Below are 20,042 nucleotides of genomic sequence, written 5' to 3' on the forward strand. Positions count from 1 at the left end.
GTATTTTTTAATTCTTTTTGCTTTTAGTTTTGGAAAAATTATAAAATTTCTTTTAGTGCCATTAGTTTTCAAATTTGAAAGCACTTTTTTTGTTTTTTTGTTTTCTTTCTTACTTTATTTATTTTATTTTGTTTGTACTTACAACAAAATACTTATTGTTGCTATTTTTAATTGTTTTTTTGTTTGTTTTCTGCATTATCTATTTTCTTTTGTTTTTTGCTGTATTTTTTAATTCTTTTTGCTTTTAGTTTTAGAAAAATTATAAACTTTATGTTAGTGCCATTAGTTTTCAAATTTGAAAACACTTTTTTTGTTTTCTTTCTTGCTTTATTTTTTTTGTTTCTACTTACAATAAAATACTTATTGTTGCTATTTTTAATTATTATGAGGGCCGAACCAGAAGACATTAAAGCATTTCAAATGAACTATGAAAAAGCTGAAAGTTGGCATGGTATCATAAATTCACCCACATAGCATGTGCATGTACAAAACGGACAATGGTATCATACTCGTGTGTTACAAAGTTGGCATGGTATCATCATAATAGTTGTGGGAGAAAGTCTTCACTTTTTCTTCGCTTGTGTCATTTGCTTATTGCGCCGTAACCATGGATAATCTTCATCGCTTATCAGGATGCTGGGGTCAACCTTGACTTTGAAGGGAGGAATTTCATGAAACTTTTCATAATCTTCAGATATGTCTGTCTTGCCCTCCACTCCCACGATGTCCCTTTTTCCTGAAAGAACTATGTGGCACTTTGGCTCATCGTATGATGTATTCGCTTCCTTATCTTTTCTTTTTGTCGGTCTGGTAGACATGTCCTTCACATAGATAACCTGTGCCACATCATTGGCTAGGACGGACGGTTCGGTGTACCCAAGATTTTTCAGATCCATTATTGTCATTCCGTACTGTGGGTCTACCTGTACCCCGCCTCCTGACAGATTGACCCATTTGCACTTAAACAAAGGGATCTTAAAATCATGTCCGTAGTCAAGTTCCCATATGTCCACTATGTAACCATAATATGTGTCCTTTCCCCTCTTGGTTGTTGCATCAAAGCGGACACCGCTGTTTTGGTTGGTGCTCTTTTGATCTTGGTCAATCGTGTAAAATGTATTCCCATTTATCTCGTATCCTTTCTAAATCGTAATAGTCAAAGATGGTCCCCTGGACAACAAGTACAGCTCATCACAAACATTGTTGTCACCTCTGAGACGTGCTTCCAACCAACTGCTGAAAGTCCTGATGTGTTCACATGTAATCCAGTCGTCGCACTGCTCCGGGTGTTTGGAGTGCAGACTGTTCTTGTGTTCATCGACATACGGGGTCACCAAGATAGAGTTCTGTAGAACTGTGTAGCGTGCTTGAGACCAAGAATATCCGTCCCTGCATATTATTGAGTCCCTTCCAAGCGTGCCTTTTCCAGTCAGTCTCCCCTCATACCGCGATTGAGGGAGACATATCTTCTTAAGGCCAGGAATGAAGTCAACACAAAACCCGATGACATCCTCTGTTTGATGGCCCATGGAGATGCTTCCTTCTGGCCTAGAGCGGTTACGGACATATTTCTTTAGGACTCCCATGAACCTCCCAAAGGGGTACATATTGTGTAGAAATACGGGGCCCAGAGTGACAATCTCGTCAACTAGATGAACTAGGACGTGCGTCATGATATTGAAGAAGGATGGTGGGAACACCAGCTCGAAACTGACAAGACATTGCACCACATCACTCCTTAGCCTTGATATGATTTCTGGATCGATCACCTTCTGGGAGATTGCATTGAGGAATGCACATAGCTTCACAATGGCTAATCGGACGTTTCCGGGTAGAAGCCCCCTCAATGCAACCGGAAGCAGTTGCATCATAATCACGTGGCAGTCATGAGACTTTAGGTTCTGAAACTTTTTCTCTGACATATTTATTATTCCTTTTATATTCTACGAGAAGCCAGTCGGGACCTTCATACTAAGCAGGCATTCAAAGAAGATTTCCTTCTCTTCTTTGGTAAGAGCATAGCTGGCAGGACCTTCATACTGCTTTGGAGGCATGCCGTCTTTTTCATGCGAACGTTGCAGGTCCTCCCGTGCCTCAGCTATATCTTTTGTCTTCCCATACACGCCCAAGAAGCCTAGCAGGTTCACGCAAAGGTTCCTCGTCACGTGCATCACGTTGATCGAAGAGCGGATCTCTAGGTCTTTCCAGTAGGGTAGGTCCCAAAATATAGATTTCTTCTTCCACATGGGTGCGTGTCCCCCAGCGTCACTCGGAACAGCTAGTCCGCCGGGACCCTTTCCAAAGATTACGTGTAAATCATTGACCATAGCAAGTACGTGATCACCGGTACGCATGGCGGACTTCCTCCGGTGATCTGCCTCGCCTTTGAAATGCTTGCCTTTCTTTCGACATTGATGGTTGGTCGGAAGAAATCGACGATGGCCCAGGTACACATTCTTCCTGCAGCTTCCCAGGTATATACTATCGGTGTCAAGTAAATAGTGCGTGCATGCGTGGTATCCCTTGTTTGTCTGTCCTGAAAGGTTACTGAGAGCAGGCCAATAGTTGATGGTCACGAACAACAACGCCTTTAGGTGAAATTCCTCCTGTTTGTGCTCATCCCACGTACGTACACTGTTTCCATTCCACAGCTGTAAAAGTTCTTCAACTAATGGCCTTAGGTGCACATCAATGTCGTTGCCGGGTTGCTTAGGGCCTTGGATGAGAACTGGCATCATAATGAACTTCCGCTTCATGCACATCCAAGGAGGAAGGTTATACATACATAGAGTCACGGGCCAGGTGCTGTGATTGCTGCTCTGCTCCCCGAAAGGATTAATGCCATCCGCACTTAAAGCAAACCATACAATCCTTGGGTCACTTGCAAACTCATCCCAGTACTTTCTCTTGATTTTTCTCCACTGTGACCCGTCAGCGGGTGCTCTCAACTTCCCTTCTTTCTTACGGTCCTCGCTGTGCCATCGCATCAACTTGGAATGCTCTCCGTTTCTGAACAGACGTTTCAACCGTGGTATTATAGGAGCATACCACATCACCTTCGCAGGAACCCTCTTCCTGGGGGGCTCGCCGTCAACATCACCAGGGTCATCTCGTCTGATCTTATACCGTAATGCACCGCATACCGGGCATGCGTTCAGATCCTTGTACGCACCGTGGTAGAGGATGCAGTCATTAGGGCATGCATGTATCTTCTGCACCTCTAATCCTAGAGGGCATACGACCTTCTTTGTTGCGTATGTATTGTCGGGCAATTCGTTATCCTTTGGAAGCTTCTTCTTCAATATTTTCAGTAGCTTCTCAAATCCTTTGTCAGCACAGCATTCTCTGTCTTCCACTGCAGCAATTACAGTACGGTACCGAGCTTTGTGTTGCCATCTTTGCAATTGGGGTACAACCTTTTTTTGTGGTCCTCTAACATGCAATCGAACTTCAGCTTCTCCTTTTGACTTTCGCATTGCGTCCTTGCATTGACAACGACCCGTCGGAGATCATCATCATCGGGCACATCGTCTGGTTCCTCTTGATCTTCAGCAGCTTCTCCTGTTGCAGTATCATCGTGCACATCGTCTGGTTCCTCTTGATCTTCAGTAGCATCACCGTATTCAGGGGGCACATAGTTGTCATCGTACTTTTCTTCTTCGCCGTCTTCCATCATAACCCCTATTTCTCCGTGCCTCGTCCAAACATTATAGTGTGGCATGAAACCCTTGTAAAGTAGGTGGGTGTGAAGGATTTTCCGGTCAGAGTAAGACTTCGTATTCCCACATATAGGGCATGGACAACACATAAAACCATTCTGCTTGTTTGCCTCAGCCACTTCGAGAAATTCATGCATGCCCTTAATGTACTCGGAGGTGTGTCTTGAACCGTACATCCATTGTCGGTTCATCTGCGTGCATTATATATAATTAAGTGTGTCAAAAATCATTACAGAACATCATGAATAGATAATTAAGTGACCAAATTAATAGAAGTTCATCATCACATTAAAACCAAAGTACATACATAGTTCTCATCTAACAACATAAAGCTCTGCAGAGCATCTAAATTAGTTAAACCATACATTGAAACTATGTAAAACATTTCAATGCAAAAACAAATGCGATCATAATCGCAACCAATGTAACAACTGATCCAACGGTATAATGATACCAAGCCTCGGTATGAATGGCAATATTTTCTAATCTTTCTAATCTTCAAGCGCATTGCATCCATCTTGATCTTGTGATCATCGACGACATCCGCAACATGCAACTCCAATATCATCTTCTCCTCCTCAATTTTTCTAATTTTTTCCTTCAAGAAATTGTTTTCTTCTTCAACTAAATTTAACCTCTCGACAATAGGGTCGGTTGGAATTTCCGGTTCAACAACCTCCTAGATAAATAAAATCTATGTCACGTTGGTCGGCATAATTGTCATAAACAATAGATGAACCAGTAGTTATGAAAAGATAATATATACCACATCTGAATCATAGACAGGACGAGGGCCGACGGGGCGGATACCAAAACCATCGCACTATATAAGATGCAATAATAAAAGTAAGAAAATTATACAAGTATCTATATAAACATACAAGTAAGAATTTTTTTTCCTTTCAGAAAGAAGATAAGAACAAGAGGCTGACCACGGTGGTGCCGGCGACGAGATCGGCGCGGGCGATCGACGGCGGTGAAGACGGGGACGGGACGTGACGGACAGCTAAACCTAGACAAATATTGAGGAAAATGGAGCTTGAAGGTCGAGCTTGGAGAGGAGAAAGCTTAAGTAGTGTGGTCGGGCATTCCATCGAACACCTCATGTGCATAAGAGGTGAGCTAGAGCACCACAAAGCTCTCTCCTCGCCGGCCATGAAAAACAGAGCAGTGAGAGTGCTCTGCTCGCGGGCGAGGGGTATATAAAGGCAATTAATTGGTCCCGGTTCGTGGCTTGAACCGGAACTAAAGGGAAGCCATTGGTCCCGGTTCAGGCCATCAACCGGGACCAATGGTGGTGGGCCAGGACCAAGGCACATTGGTCCCGGTTCGTCCCATCAACCGGGACCAAAAGGTACAGACGAACCGGGACCAATGGCCCACGTGGCCCGGCCGGCCCCCGGGGCTCACGAACCGGGTCCAATGCCCCCATTGGTCCCGGTTCTGGATTGAACCGGGACTAATGGACTGACCCGGCCTGGACCATTGCCCCCTTTTCTACTAGTGACCATTGTGTGCTATGGAGATTCTCGAGTTTGTTAGAGACATTGACAAGGTTTTCATACATAGAAGAGCGAGATGATGGTCTCTTTGTGGTACTTAGAAGAGCGATCTTTTGTAGAACTATATTTTTTCCATACTATTATGATGTAGTTCTCTGCACCGTTACAAATAAATAATTTGTGGCATGTGTTTTTAGTTCAAAAACCATCATATGCTATGTACTGAATTTCAATCAAAATACAATATATTTTGAATTTTTATTTGTCCAGAAAGGCCTCATTTTGTCGTCTTTCACCAGGGGCCCCGAATATGTATGGATCGGCCCTAGCCGTTGCCGTTCCCATGCCGATGACGGCCCCTATTTTAATCATGGGTCGTGCTGGTGTGTGCTTCCATGGTCCGGCTGGTGTGTCCCTCGCGCATGTACAATCTCCATCAAGGTGGACCATGGTGACACTGTGCCGAGACAAAGCTAGCCTCGTGACCATTCTTGTAAACAGAAGCAAATTCGGATATCACAAGAAGCAAACACTTTTTTTTATTGGAACCATTGTTTCATTCATAGAAAAAAAATCAACAATGTCATATTTTTCTCTCTTTTCGGATGGAATATTGTAGATCTGAGGAAATATTTGTAACGTGGGAAGCAAATACTATTTTCTTTGGAAGCATTGTTGATGAAAGCAAATATATTTCTTTTCTACGTTGTAAACAATTTTTATTCATATCTTGGAGGCAATCTCGTTGGACAAGGGAAAGAAATATTCTAGGTAGGAAGCAAACTCAAACTGGATTGGATTTACCACAGTTGGAAACATTTTTTTTCGTATGGAAGCAAACTGCGTGCCCCCTAATTACACGCAGCACTAATACTAAGAATAGAAGAGATTATAGGAAGCAATTATCAGGGATTGTTTCCTAAAAACGGTGCTTCCATTGCAAAGACGATGAACAACCTAAAAACTTAAACTATGAGAGAGTAAAAGCGATCCACACGCGTGGATCCGGCGACCCCCCTCACCACCGACGATCGAGGTCGCCGGCGGAGGGGAGCCGCCGGAGAACGGCGTTGGAAGATCGGCCTCCGCTGGCGGCGGCTAGGGTTCCAGCCGCCAGGACGAGAGGAAAACTGCTTCGATTTGGAACCAAGTGCGTGACTTATTGATTGTTCACCAATTGATGGAAACATAAATTACTGCGTGTGAGATGAATTTTTTTTTTACATGGAAGCAGTTCCTGCGGAAGCAAAACTGAATAAAACTGGAAGCAACATTTTTTGTAAGGCCGCAAATTATATCGCGTACAATGCCTATTTTCTACAGTTATTACTCTCCTTACCATCCGAAATTTGTTGCCTAAATATATGGAGAACATTGATTTAGTTACCTAACGAATGGAAGTAATTATTAGCAAATCCAACGTAATCAGCTCCGGCAGGTTTTAATTTTAGAAACTAAGTGTGCGCAGGGGCCAGCTCATCTAGCGGCTATACACACTTCCATCCAACGGCTTGCTAAAGGTCTGATAGGAAGCTACGATCAGTAGTCTGATCCCTAGCGGTTCCCACTATATGCTAATAATGAAGTCGCAAATAATACCTTTTGGCAGCTGACCATATTATATCTAAAACAAGACTAGCGAATAATGCATGTCTTAGTTTATTTTTATTTTTCCCACTGTTGCACTTTTCGATACGCATATGGTACAAAGTAACAACCTCTAATAAAATATAAGAAGTCACCAAAAATAGTCTAATATTTTTGATACAAATGGAGTATTCATTAGCCGCGTAATAATTATTCAAATCTGAAAATGAAGGGACTGGATTCTCCTAGCAAGTGTGGAGCAACGGGGTGTCGGCGTACGGGCCGTTGAGCACCCCATTAGCGATGACATTGTATGCCTTCTCCGTCATGTGGATTTGGTCCCAGTTGGCGAACCTAGATGGGTTGCGGCAAACCTTCGCCTTCTGGTTGCACTCATGGCCTGTGCCATAGGGGCCATTGCCACCACAACATGCCACCAGAGGCTTGTCAATGCCATTCCTGAGAGGATTCTTGACAAACTCCATGAAGGCGCCATAGTAGTCGCCCTAGATGATCTTCACGCCAGGGTTCTGCGACTTGAGCATGCTGATCTCTTGTTTCAGTAGCTGGTTGTGCTTCTGGGAGAATGTGTTGAACCACTTGAGGCAGCGAAACTGGTCATAGTCCCCGGACGTGTTGCTCTTGTAATCTCTGAGGTAAACCGGCACGCACCCAATGGGGAAGTTCCCTGGGACAAGGGCAGTCTTGGCACCGAGCTTGATCACCTCTTGGACGCCGGCGCCTATGCGGGCAACCACGTCCGGTATGTACTCCTGGGCTGTGTACCGGCTGCGCCTACGATCGAAGAACCAGAAGTTGTAGTCGTTGCCGCCGATTTCGCCAAAGACAACCAGGGATTCGCTCAGGAGCCTCTTGGTGGCAGCTGATCACAGACAAAAAATAAAAAGAATAAGTTGACCAAGAACACAATGTGCATGCAGACATGTGGCCTAATTAGAATATGATAAGCTGACTGTAACGTATGTTTTTGCATGCGTTACGTACCATCTCCCGGAGCAATCCGTGCGAGCACTCTCTTGAAAGAAGCCAGCTGCTCGTCGAGGCACCCGCGCTGCAGACTGAAGTTATACCTTGACATGAAGTACTTGGGATTGAGCGCAATAGAGCCAAACACGGCAAAGTTGGCACCGGTCCGGAACTTCCCCGTCTTCTCCTGGGGAATGCTCGGCGGCAGCAGCGGCAGGCCCAACGCTTGCGCTGACACAACATCAGGCACCAAATTTAGCATGCACACGAAATTCGAACTGTTCGAACACACATGCATGTATGTACGTATACTCACCGTAGAAGTCGATGATGAGACGCCCATCGGAGGCACGGCCCGTGGGGCGGTGGAAGTAGGTCTCTCCATAAGGCGGCACCGAGGGCGGACCCGGTGGACTGTTGCGGCTGATATATGCGAAGTTGCAGGTGTCGGTGATGGAGTCGCCGAAGGAGAAGATGCGCTTGAAGCAGCCGCACGACCCTATATCGGCATTGAGCAGCAGGACGGCAAAGCCGAAGATGACTGCAAGGGAAATGGAACAGGGGCGATTCGAACTCCCCATGTTAGCTATCTAGCTAAACAAGAGAAGAGACAGACGCTAGCTCTCTGGTTACAAATACAGGTCTTCCAGATATACGTTTCGTTTAGTATTCAAGATGGGTTCCCTTCATCCCCATTTATAATGGGGATGAAGCCATAGGATTAGAATCATCATGACTTTCTGATTAGTTTCCTTCTTAATTGATTGTTTTTTGTTAATTGCTCCCGTAAATCTAGCTGCTTCCATGGTCCGGCTGGTGTGTCCCTTGCGCATGTACAATCTTCATCAAGGTGGACCATGGTGACATTGTGCCGAGATAAAGCTAGCTCTGTGACCATTCTTGTATACAGAAACAAATTTGGACATCACAAGAAGAAAATACTCTTTTTGTTGGAAGTATTTTTTTCGTTCAAAAAAAAAATGCAACGATGTCATATTTTCTTTCTCTTTTCGGATGCAATTTTGTGGATCTGAGGAAATATTTGTAACTTGGGAAGGAAACACTATTTTCTTTGGAAGCGCCGTTGATGGAAGCAAATACATTTCTTTTCTACGTTGTAAACAATTTTTATTCATATCTTGGAAGCAATCTCGTTGGACAAAGGAAAAAATATTCTAGGTAGGAAGCTAATTAAAATTGGATTGGATTCACCACAGTTGGAAACATTTTTTCTCGTATGGAAGCAAACTGCATGCCCCCTAATTACACGCAGCGCTAATAGTAAGAATAGACGAGATTATTGCAAGCAATTATCAGTGATTGTTTCCTAAAATCGGTGCTTCCATTAGTAAAGAAAAATGCTTCCAACAATGGAAGCAAGAATATTTTTTGTTTTTCGTGGAAGCAGTATCGTGATGCTTTCGAAACAATATATAATTAGACACAATCTTGTTGTGTTCACCAATTGATGGAAACATAAATTACTGCGTCTAAGATGGAAAAGAAATCCACATGGAAGCAGTTCCTTCGGAAGCAAAACTGAATAAAAATTTTTGTAAGGCCGCAAATTATATGGAGAACATTGATTTAGTTTCCTAAATAACAGAAATAATTATTAGCAAATCCGACGTAATCAGCTCGGGCAGGTTTTAATTTTAGAAACTGCGCGTGCGCAGGGGCCTGCTCATCTACCGGCTATACACACTTACATCCAACGGGTTGCTACTGGTCTGATAGGAAGCTACGATCAATAGTCTGATCCCTAACGGTTCCCACTATATGCTAATAATGAAGTCGCACATAATACCTTTTGGCCGCTGACCATATATCTAAAACAAGACTAGCCAATAATGCATATCTTAGTTTATTTTTGCTTTTCCCACTGTTGCACTTTTCGATACGCATATGGTACAATGTAACAACCTCTAATAAAATATAAGAAGTCACCAAAAATAGAGCACGTTGATTTGGAGCTCGGGCTCAGCTGCTCCCATAATCTAGATCGTCCGTTCCTGTCTTGGGATGTGAACGTTTACAGCTAGCGTGTCCTGTGCGGTCGTCGATAAATGGGGAAAACCACCGAATGCGGTAGGGAACAGTAGGCCGGGAGTGGGTCCGGCCCGTCTCGTGCGGACAGCCCGCGCGGGTGAACGGTCTGGGGCGTGGAACAGGAACGATGGTCCCTTAGTAGGCCGTGGACGAGGACGTTAGTTTTTCTTAGCTGGGCCTGGATCCGATAAGGGGTCCAAGACGAGGTTCATTGTCTGAGCCGCTTTTTGGCAGGCAGGGCGCACACGTATCGTCAAAAGGATGGAAGAGACCGAAAAAAAATCCCCTTCCCTTACCCTGGTCCCTTCTAGTGACCTGTCGCCGCTGTCGAAACCCAAAAGGGGATAGAGTTCGCCGGGGCGCGCTGTAACATGTGGCGGCGGGATCATGGACATAGCGAAGGATGGACGCTGAGGCAATGGAGTTCCTACTGGACGCGGTCGACAGGTTCGTGTCTGTTGCAGATCTGGTTGAAACTTCTCGCTGGTACATAACTAATTTTATACGGGCCGTTCGCCGTTGTGTACTCAGGTTCCCGTGCGGGAGGAGTTTGCTGACAGTCTTGAAAACCCGGGTCCAGTCCCACCCGCCTACCTTCTGGAGAAGGGGGGCGGGGGGTGCAAATCCGGGGTTAAGTTGGGAAGAAGACCATTCTAGAATGGCTGATACGGTGTGCGCAGGTGTGCTTAATGACGCTGAAGGAGGTTCCCAGCGTCGGCGTGATGAATCTCCGACGAGGTCTGCTCAATCAACTGGGAGGGTTAATCCAGAAGCCCCAGGCTGGACTAAAAGGTTTGGCTCAAGCTAGTTCAATCAGTGCATTGTGGTATTTGCGCTGTTAGAATATCAGCTGTTAGAGACCTGGTTGATATTTTAGCTTGATCCTGTTTGATTTTTTGATATTAGGAAATTATAATCTGATATACAAGTCTAACAGAGAAAATGAAAAAATCTGAAAGAAAAGAATTGTTGCACGAGTGTCAGCTTGCATATGGTTGTTCTGAACTAACAGCTACCCAGTGCATTACGTGTTGCTCCTGAGAGATGCTTATTTTATGTTTTCCAATTTGATAGATAAAACATGTTCGCTTAGGAAAAGAAGTTGTTGCAAGAATCCTAGCCACTGAAAAAGTTAGGAGAAACAGATCCTGTTTGCGTGGGTTGGGACGTACCTTTTTTGGTCTGTAAACTAACGAACCGGGCGCATTTGAAATCTCACAGGCTCCGTCTTGGAAGTGCGCCATTGGACCGTGTGCCATGTCCGTCAAGGATGAGCACTCTTGAGCTTTCGATGAGGAAATATGCCGAGCAGCCTGACAAAAGTGTGGTGCGACCTGAGCTAGGTCTTAGTTTTGATTCGCTAGGAGAGGCGAATGATTTCTACAACTTATATTCATGGGAAATCGGCTTTGGGATACGATATGGGAAAAGCAGGCTGAACACCGAGAGGACAAAAGGCATGCACGAGATAGTATGCGGTTTGCTTGGTGAGTGGCCGTTTGCTTGCATACGAATTGGAAAGCACATATATACTGATTGGTTGTGCAGTTCAAATTGGAGGGCTATTTTCTAAATCGGTTTGATGTGTTTTTTGCAGGGGAAACCAGATGCCGAAAACAGTAGGTCTTGCAGGTGTGAGTGCCCAGCTCTGATCAGGCTACTACGTGCATCAGACAACAGTTGGTACATCACAGAACACCGTACGAGCCACAACCGTTCCATGTTGCTAACTATGGGTGAGAAAGTGCACTGGCCGTCTCATAAACACATAGATATGTACATCGAAGATTTGATAAGACAGCTAAGGGAGAACAAGATGAACCTCAGCAAGGTATACAGCATAATTGGAAGTTTTTTTGGTTCAGTTGAAAAGGTGCCGTTCACGAAAAGGCCACTAAGGAACATCTGTGGGAAGATTAGTCTTGAACAAGCTGAGGATGATGTGCGGAAGACACTGCAGGTGCTTGCGGACATCCGATCAAGCGACCCTGGTTTCTCGTTTGTAGTGCTCGCCGAAAAAGATAGCAAGGTGAAGAATCTAATTTGGGCTAATGGAAGCAGTTGGATGCAGTACAGGTTCTTTGTCGATGTGGTCACATTCGACACCACATACAGGACAAACTTGTACGACATGCCGTTTGGTTTATTTGTTGGAGTTAACAATCACTACCAGAGTATCATCCTGGCAGGCGTGCTGATGCGTGACGAGCAGGAAGAGACCTTCGAATGGGTGTTCTCAGAATTCGTTCGGATGATGGGTGGGCCTCCTACGAAAACAATACTTAGAGGTAGAATTTTTCAAAAAGGAAAATTGTGCATCCTGGATTGTTTATTAACTTTGTTGCCTTCCTGTAGATCACTATAATAAAAAATGATAAAAAATAGAAGGAAGTCTTCACTTGTGCTGCTTTATGATAATCGGGTTTTCTATCTGCAGACCAATGTAGGGCCATGGAGGTTGCAATCAAGAAAATCTATCTAGACATTGTGCACCGTTGGTGCAAGTGGCATGTTCTTAAGAGAGCAAAGGAAACCCTAGGGCCACTTTACACAAAAAAAGTGATTTCTAGGCTGAGTTTCACAAAGTTGTTAACCATATGTTAACTAAGGAGGAATTTGAATCAGCTTGGGAGGCACTCCTGGATGAATACAACTTGAGAGGGCATGCCTATATGACCCAAATATACGAGACCAGAGGAAAATGGGCAAAACCATATTTCAAGGGTGTGTTCTGTGCGAAGATGACAAGTACCCAGCGAAGTGAGAGCGCAAACCACATGCTGAAATCTTACATGCCCCCTGCAAGCCCAATGCATGTTTTCGTCCGCCAATATATGAGACTACAATTTGACCGGGAACGCGATGAGACCTACGAGGAAAAAAGGACCATGATTGTAAATACCTAGCTGCCATTTATGACATGTTTTTTGGATGTTGCTTTCATAATTTGTACTCGTGAACTGACTGATCCTTATGAAAAAATTTCCTTCGTGCCAGGGCGGCGCCGTGCGGCGGTCTAACCTTGCGATAGAGCGGCATGCCAGCAAAATATATACCAGGAATATGTTTGAGGAATTTGGCAGCTTGCTGTTGGAAGGAACAGCATACAATGTCACTGAAGTGGAGAGGATGAAGAAGTACATCACAACTCACAATAATGCAGCGAAGAGGGAGAAGTGGAGAAGGGTAGAATACGAGGTGACCATTAACGAAGACAAATCAATATTATCGTGTGAGTGTGGTCAGTTTGAACACACAGGGATGCTTTGCAGCCATGCATTGAGGGTGAGCTAGGTCAACGTTTGTGATGTACAAAATTATTGAATTGGTGGGGAAAAACATCCGTCGGTAACATTTTGTCCGTGATCATGTAGGTCATGGGGATTCTACATCTGGATAAGATCTCTAAGCACCATATCGTAAAACAGTGGACAAGAGACACGAGGGATTCCCAGATCACCTGGTTCGGTACCAGAAAGACAAGTCACAAAATTTGTCTTCCACATGCAGGCAGGCGACACTATACTTTAAAGCCATGGAGTTGGTGAGAATGGGGGACGCAAGTGCTGCCTGCTATGACCACATGCATGCTGGCCTCGAGTCTCTTCTACAGAGTGGAGCACCTCTGGCGGTCTCAAGGGATGGTTTGGCTTTCGAGGATCGTCTCATTCAAAATGGAAATGGCTGTGTCCCCACCAATTGCGAGCCTGCTTTGATTGATCGTGAAGTTGAACCATGCCACAGTGCTGCAAATTCTTTAAATGTGAATTCCTTGCAGTGCCTGGAAGCGTCGGACAAGCGTAGAGGTGTTATCGAATAATCTAGTTGAGTCGCGGTGGATATCCAGTGAGATCCCTGAAGAACCTGCTAGGTATTGGAGAACCTGACGTCCAACACAACCATGTAGCGACGGACGTGCTCGTCCTCCTCCCTGACAAGGTGACATACCATCTCCTCGGGGGACGCCAGTCTCCGCACCGAATGTGGCCCACGCGCCCGCCACCAAAGAAACTCCGGGTCGACGACGGGACCCTGGTTCCTCACCAGATGCGTGCCCCTGAAGGTAGCACCTCCCATTGCCAGCCCGGCGGAGCCCAGTCCCGGACATGGCGCCTCTGTAGCAGGACGTTGCCGCAAACGGGTCGACGGCGAGGATGCGGGCCGGGCATCATTGACGACGGTAATAAATTCTTATGAAATAAACTTCCTATATATGCAATGTCATTTTATTAGGGAATTTTGAGGAACTTTTCCTATGCAACTTTTCCTAGTCCTTCATCTAACAAATATAATTTTGAGCAACTTTTTCCTATGCAACTTTTTTATATGCAATTTTTCCTATACTATGATATATAACATTATATAAAATTAAAAAACTGAAAAATAAACACTAATTAAGCATCTAAAACTAAAAACTAATTAATGCTATGGCTAGACATCTAATCTAAACTAATTAAAATTAAAATAATAATCTAAAATATTTAAAGCTAAAATATCTAAACTAATTAAAGCTATGGCTAGACATCTAATCTAAACTAATTAAAAGTAAAATAATAATCCAAAACATGTAAATTAATATCTAAACATATATACTAGTGAAAATGTGTGTGTGTGTGTGTGTCTGTGTGTGTGTGTGTGTTCATCGATCCTGCATAGTGTGTGTGTGTGTGTGTGTGTGTGTGTGTGTGTGTGTGTTTGTGTGTGGCCGGGCTCGGGGAGGGGCGGCCATGGCGACCGGGGGCGAGGGAGAGCGGGGAGAGCTCACAGCGGGCGACGACGACTCCGAGGCGAGGCGACGGGGGCGCCGATGCACTACTAGGGAAAACATTATAAACAGAACTTTAGCAGTAGCGTGGGTCAAAAAAGCACGCTGATGCTAAGTAGCAGTAGCGCGCCTGCGCAAACCGCGCTACAGATAAAGTCCTAGCAGTAGCGCGCCTTATTCTAAACACGTTACTATTAAAATTCCCACAACTTAGCCTATAGGCTACACATAGTAGTAGCGATCTATATCGAACCGCGCTACCGCTACTTTCTTTGTAGCAGCGCGTTTTCTTCTAAACTCGCTGCTGCTAAAGGATATAAAATTAAATGGAAAGAAAATAGAAAGGTAACTGAAAATGAAAGAAATAGAATAAGGTGAAAGGAGAAAAATAAAATGTGAAGAAAAACAAATGAAAAAGGGAAAAAAAAGAAAGGAGTAGCAGTAGCGTGTATCCCAGAACGCGATGTAGCTAACGTAGCAGTAGCGCGCTTTCTGGAACTCGCTACTGCTACTTCTGACTTAACCACGGGGTTCGTCCTTCCCCACGACCACTTCCCCCAAATCCAACTCCTCCGCTCTCGCCATCGCCGCCGCCCGTCGCCTGCCGTGCGCTCTCCGCACGCCCTCTACGCCGCCCCGACCCCGGATTCAACGCCGCCCCCGTCCCCGACCTAAACACCGCCCCGGACGCCGCTTCCGACCCCGACCTCGACGCCGTCCTCCGCCTCGCGCCCGAGCCCCAACCCCAACCCCGACCTCGACGCCGCCCTCCGCCGCGCGCCCGAGCCCCGAGCCCGACCTCGACGCCGCCTACCCCTCCCTTGTCGCAGGTACCCGAGGTGAGCACGCCTGCTCTTGCCACTCCCCTACCTATGTCTAGGGTTTCTTCATATTTTAGTTGCATCAAATTAGTTAGGGTTCACGTAACGATGGAAACGAATCGGATGCGGATGCGTCTCAAATTAGTTAGGGTTCATGTAAGGGTGGAAACGAATCAAATTTCTAAGATGAATCATAAAATGAGTAAAAAAATTATTTATAGTTCCTAGGTACTAATTTAGGTACTAGTTAGTAAGAACTAGGTACTAATTAGGTACTAGTTTATTTTTATTTATAGTAAGTTCATTTTTAGTAAGAACTAGTTGAATTAATAGAACTAGTTAGTAAGATATTGTTGTTATTTTTTTAGTTAAAGCATTTTTTCCAGCATCGACGTGGACGATACCTATCCCGCATCCTCGCCGTCGAGTCGGCGGAGGACACCTGCGTCACCAGATGGGCCATGTCCGGGACTGGGCTCCGCCGGGGTGGTACTGGGAGGCGCTACCTATCGAGGGGCGCAGGTTGGTGAGGAGCCAGCCTGTCGTTTACCCGAACCTTCTTTGGTGGCGGTCGCGTGGGCCAGTGACAGTCCAGAGGCTCGAGGACCACACGGAGGTGGTGCATCACCGTGTCAATGCAGAGGACGCGCACATCCGTCGCTACTTGTTTGCGTTGGAGCACAGGTTCTCCAATACCTGGCAGGTTCTCCAGGGATCTCACTGGAGCTATGATCCTGTGATGGTTCCTTCTCTGTGGGTGTCCACCGCCCGCGCCGATACCCGTCGTGTGCTAGGGTTTTAGTTGTATTAGTGATGTTATATGTATGATACTATTCAGGATGTATTAGTGATAATATTTGATGATGTACAGACGCATGAGATTATTTACTTTTGCTTATTGAATGCATGCTAATTTGAGTCCTATAAGATATTTTGAAATGTATATCTTGTGTTGCTCAAATAGGATATGTGCTTGCCCAAGTGGCCGGTCATGTTTGTAGGTTACACCTCCGAGTGACCTATGTTTTGCCGGAGTGTTGATTCATTTCTGTTCCGGCAAATTTTAGGCGCTCGATATGTCCTATTTTAGCAAAGGTCATGCCAGATTTTCCATGAATTTTGGCATGACTTGTGCCAGAATATGTAGGAAATATCGAGTGCCCCAGATTTGTGTGTTGAGTATCCTGATAGTTGTCTTCGGTCGATTTTCAATTAATGTTTCAACTATGAATATAGGAAATGTTTGACGATGAAAAGGATTTTGGTATTTGCAAATACTGCGAAGATGAGCGCGGCCTGTGCGACGGAATCTTCCTAGATGATGATAGGCGCTTCAGCATCAAGCTGGACGGGAACTTCGAAGTGGATACAGTAAGTCACAACGACAAGTCTTTTTTCGTAATTAAGCATGACATCTGCTTCATTTGCTTCAACTTATAATTTATTTTTTTACTATTCTACTAGCGTATCCCCTGCCATGCAAGAGTTTTTGTATTGGATAAGATAGGTTTCAGTCATACTACGGACGTAAAGAAAGTTTACTTGAAGACTGAGCATGGTTATATTTTTCACGCAAAATTTTACAACAGAGACGACTACACCTATTTTGGATGCAAAACATGGCGAGCACTATGCAAGACTTATGCATTTGAGCCTGATATGGTTATCACCTTCGATATTCGTCCGAAATATGATATTGAAGGTAATACCGACATCAGGGTCGATGTGCAGACGCGTCCAGTTATACCATTATGTGAGTTTCTCAACCATATTTATGTCTTTGATATTGTTTATTCAAAATAGTTGACAACTAATTTCTATTGTCAGCTTATTGCCGTTCAAGCAAACATGTCCAGCGCTTGGTAGACAGGACCTACTATTGCCCTGGGGCTGAACTAAACTGCGAGGAGCTAAGTCATTATGTTTAATGGCTTGCGGATCTTGATACTGTCAAGACAAATTTTCTTCCTGCACTTAGAAATGTTAGTACTGAAAATGTGCGATCAATAGTGTTCGTAATGAACAACGGTAACATCTATTTAGGAAAGATGGTAAGATTTTTACTATTTATCCTCAGTGCATCTTTTCCATCCATTATTTTTTAAGCTAAACTTCATTGCTAAGTATGTTACCATACAATGTTCTTCAACAGGGACTCTCGATGAATGTTGTGCCTCATGGGATCGAGACTAAAGGTAACATGAGTATTGTTAGCTTATGGCCAAGATATCCTACAAATCAATTTAGTGCATTCACGATTAGCGATGGATTCTTAATAGTGAAAGACTGGATCAAATCTGTGACGGAGGAGCGCAGACAAGTACTAGGGGGCGGCAATCAGAAGCGCAGCCCACGATTAGGAGACATGTTCATCTGCATGATCCAACTTGATTAAGGAGGAGAGCTACACATGTTTTATGTTATTTTACCTGAGAGAGAGAGAGAGAGCAGAAAGAGTGATTAGCTAGCTAGAAATGAGTTTGAAGATGATGATGTGCTACACTATGACTATGATGATTAAATAGCTAGCGTTGGTGGTAATGACTATGATGATTATTATTAGATAGTGTTGGTGCTAATGACTATGATGATGATTAAATAGCTTGTGCTGGCGGATAAGATTCAAGTGTAGGCAACATGTGGTGCACATCGAAAGTACTACTAGTCCAAACTAGATCAAGTTTGGATTAGTAGTATACTTTTGACATGCACCACATATTGCCTCCACTTGAACCTAACCCACCTTCATTTGACACACTGTTATGGACATAATGATATAAACCTCATAATTGGTATTGTACCAAAATTTGTATAATGGCGGATAAATACACAAAAAATAAAAAATAAATAAAAAGAATATTAGTAGCGATGGATAGTAAACACGCTGCAACTAGATAGATTAACAGCGCGGGGGAGAAGAAGCGCTGCCGCTATGTGTCTTAGCAGTAGCGTGTGTCACACGCGCTACTGCTAAGTGATAGCTGTAGCGCCTTATTAGTAGCACGGCATTACGCGCTACTAGTGGGCTTTAAACCCGCGCTACTACTAGGATTTTCCCTAGTAGTGATGGGAGGCGGCGACGCGGGGACGACGTGACGGGGGCGGCGACGCGGTGACGGAGCGGGGCGGCGACGGGGATGGCGACGGGGACGTCGATGAGGGTGCATGACGGGGGCGGCGACGGGAGCGGCGACGATGTTGATCGAAGCAAAGGACGAATGAAGAAGAGGGAGATGAAATTTTCGAAGTGTTTTGTTATATAGTTGGGACCTTTAGTCCCGGTTGGAGCCACCAACCGGGACTAAAGGCCTGTTTTGGCCAGGCTAAGCGGCGGGAAGCTCACCCCTTTAGTCCCGGTTGGTGGCTCCAACCGGGACTAAAGGCCCCCCTTTAGTCGCGGTTGGAGCCACCAACCGGGACTAAAGGCCTGTCTTGGCACGGCGTCGGGCGCGTAGAAGTTTAGTCCCACCTCGCTAGTCGAAGGGCAGCCGCACTGGTTTATAAACCCAGTCGCGGCTGCTCCTTCGAGCTCCTCTCCAAAGAAGGCTTCTTGGGCCTAAATCTGTGTGATGCCTTGTGAGCCCACTGGGCCTTGTGGGCCTCCATCCTGGCCCAACTACAGGTTGGGTTTCTGGTTGTATGCAGGCCGCTATGGCCCAGTAGGTGGGTGTAACATCCCAAATTTTCAATTTGGAATGTTATACATTAGATCATCAATGCATATCATATTTTATTTGTTTTTGGTTTTGATCCTAGAAATTCTACGCAACTCAAGGACCCACGGAGAGAGTTGGGGATTTCGTTATTTTCATATTTGAGTTACTCAAATTTTGGGACTAGGATCATTTGATTTTATTTATTTTATCATCAATTATTTCTATTACAAAAATATGAGAGAGGGAATAAAATGACTTTCCCACACTACTAGGGAAAACCCTATACACAGAACTTTAGCAATAGCGTGGGTCAAAAAAGAACGCTGGTGCTAAGTAGCAGTAGCGCGCCTGAGGTAACCGCGCTGCAGATAAAGATCTAGCAGTAGCGCATCTTGCTTTACACACGTTACTACTAAAATTCCCGCGGCTTAGCCGATAAGCTACACATAGTAGTAGCGATCTATGATGAACCGCGCTACCGCTACGCTGTTTGTAGCAGCGCGTTTTAATATAAACTCGTTGCTGCTAAAGGTTATAAAATTAAATGGAAAGAAAATGAAAAGGTAATTGAAAATGAAGGAAATAGAAAAAGGTGAAAGGAAGCAAATAAAATGTGAAGAAAACTAAATGAAAAAGGGAAAAAAGAGAAAGGAGTAGCAGTAGCGTGTATCAGAGAACGCGCTGTAGCTAAGGTAGCAGCAGCAATTTCTGACTTAACCACGGGCCGGGTTCGTCCTTCCCCACGCCACTTTCCCCCAAATCCAACTCTGCACTCTCGCCGCCGCCGTCGCCCGTCGGCCGCCGCGCGCTCTCCGCATGCTCTACGCCGCCCCGACCCCGACCTCAACGCCGCCCCCGCCGCCGACCTCAACGCCGCCCCGGACGCCGCCCCGACCCCAGATTCAACGCTGCCCCCGCCCCTGACCTCAACGCCGTCCCGACCCCGACCTCGACGC

The 20,042-nt window shown here is 45.0% G+C and overlaps 1 pseudogene; it reads right to left on the reverse strand.

Moving 5' to 3' along the window:
* Positions 1-7,053: 7,053 nt before the first annotated feature.
* On the reverse strand, positions 7,054-8,376 carry LOC119337534 (annotated as a pseudogene).
* Between the last annotated feature and the right edge of the window lie 11,666 nt (positions 8,377-20,042).

Source organism: Triticum dicoccoides, chromosome 7B, assembly GCF_002162155.2.
Source record: "Triticum dicoccoides isolate Atlit2015 ecotype Zavitan chromosome 7B, WEW_v2.0, whole genome shotgun sequence".
Lineage (NCBI taxonomy): Eukaryota > Viridiplantae > Streptophyta > Magnoliopsida > Poales > Poaceae > Triticum > Triticum dicoccoides.